Below are 2,232 nucleotides of genomic sequence, written 5' to 3' on the forward strand. Positions count from 1 at the left end.
AAAAAAAAGGGAGAAACCAGCCCCAGAGGGGAAGGAGTCTTGCGGTGTCGTAGCTGAGCCTGCCTGTGACATCTTGCATTCTTGATTTTTTCTTCTCTGCAGAAATTGACAGCCCCACTCACCTGTTAACTGATCAAGTGACAGAGGACACAGTCACCATCTCCTGGGACAGGGTTCTAGCTCTCATAGATAAGTACGTGGTGAATTACACCTCTGCCGATGGTGATACTGAGGAGATAGAAGTGGAGAAAAACAAGACTGCCACAACTCTGGTAGGACTGAAACCTGGCACTGAATATGTCATCTACCTCTGGGCAGAGAAAGGAGCACGGCAGAGCAAGAGGACCAGCACTGTGGCAGTGACAGGTATTCTAGAAGAATCCTTGTGAAGGTTGTCTGTTCCTACCCTGCCTGCTTCCTTCTGTTGCAGCATGTACTAGACAGCAATTTATCTTGTGCTCGCCTATGATGTGGAAGCATTCATACTACAGGCACTTCAAGCTTCAGGTAGAACTACTGCCTCCTCTCAAGTCAAAAGAAAAGATTTTAATTATTTGTAGGAACTAACAACCAATCTGTTAATTTAGGAACTATCAGACCAGTGTGAGCTTCGTTATGCTTTGCTGAAGCACTGTAGCCCTCACTTACAAGCCATATGTGCTGGTTTTTTTCTCCAGGTATGCTGAGCTCTACAGGCGTGGCTGAGTGTTGTTCCACAGTATATAATACTGCTGTTGAATCCTACTTAAAGTTATGTGCCACTGATAAGAATGGCATTAGCCAGTGAATCAAGGCTTGGAAGGAAACACCCCCAGTTTACTCATCTTCCATAACCCAAGAGGGTGAAGAATTTTTTGAGCCCAGAATAAGTCTCTCAAGTATCAGCAATTCACTTCATATCATGAAGGCCTTTGCTTGCAGGATCTGGATGCTTAGTTAGGCTGAAAAGTTACTGACTGGCAGCTCTCTAGAAATGAGGAAAAGATAGAGAAGGTCACAGGTCTCACTGTCCTGATTAGCTTGAATGCAGACATGGTGTTCATCATCTGTATCACGGGGCTATAGAAAGCTAAAGCTTTTAAGAGCAACATGTGTGTGTTTTAGTTACTTATACTTCATACTTTACACTTTATTTCTTAGAATTGGACAGCCCAAAGAATCTGGTAACTGACCAAGTGACAGAAGACTCAGCCACAATCTCCTGGGATGGCGTCCGAGCTCCCATAGATAGGTATATTGTGAGCTACACTTCTGCTGATGGGGGCACCAAGGAAATAGAAGTGGGGAAGGCTGAGAGCATTACAACTCTGACAGAACTGAAAGCAGGCATGAAGTACACCATTCATCTCTGGGCAGAGCTGGGAAGCATGCAGAGCAAGAGGGCAAGCACTGATGCGCTGACAGGTAACTGTGGGGAGAAGAGAAGCAGAGTAGAAGAACCCCAAACCTTTGTTAATTTACATCTCATGATCTCTCTTTGCATTACTGGGTAATGAAGATCTACTGTGGTAAATACATTCTGGAGATAAGTGCATGATTATAGGCTGACATAACAGAAACTGCTATTAGAGGCTGCTGTAGAAGAGACAGATGTCAGACCACAGAGTGGTGACAGCTGAGTACACAGCTTATTTCACTTCTTAATCAAAAGCATGCAGTGCTTTGTATGCTGCTATCAAGTCTAACAATATCAGAAGTTTAACAGCCAAAGTTAAACCATCTTAGACTCGGAGGCAGTTAAAAAATAATGGCTTGACTCATGACCTTAGACTGTCCTAGAAGACTGCAAAACAGGCTTAAATCTATCTTGTTCAATCAGCTATAAGGATGATGGTGTTCTGGCAGTATTTCAGGGTCACTCCGTATCTGCTGGCCTTGCTAATGTGCTTTTCCTTAGTTTCTGAGTCAAGCTGGTGTGAGATAGAAAAGATAAAGCTTGAACTCAGGGCAAGGTGCCAGACAAATCCCCAGTGCTTGCAGAGGGCAAGGGCAGCACATGGAAATAAAATAATATCTCTTAAGGCCAAATGTCTAAGCCTGTCTTTAACTGAAAAATTTAAGGAGCATTTAAGCAAATTGAAATGTTTTTTTTTTTTTTTTGAACTAGAATGAAAATGGATGTACCTGGAAATTTCACATAAATTGAAACTGCCCAGAGAGGGAATGCATTTAGCTTCAGTAGGGGTGTTTTAGAAATATCTGTGCCCATAAAAAAAGTGCTTTTTCTTTTTT

The sequence above is a fragment of the Meleagris gallopavo genome, chromosome 10 (assembly GCF_000146605.3).
Source record: "Meleagris gallopavo isolate NT-WF06-2002-E0010 breed Aviagen turkey brand Nicholas breeding stock chromosome 10, Turkey_5.1, whole genome shotgun sequence".
Taxonomy (NCBI): domain Eukaryota; kingdom Metazoa; phylum Chordata; class Aves; order Galliformes; family Phasianidae; genus Meleagris; species Meleagris gallopavo.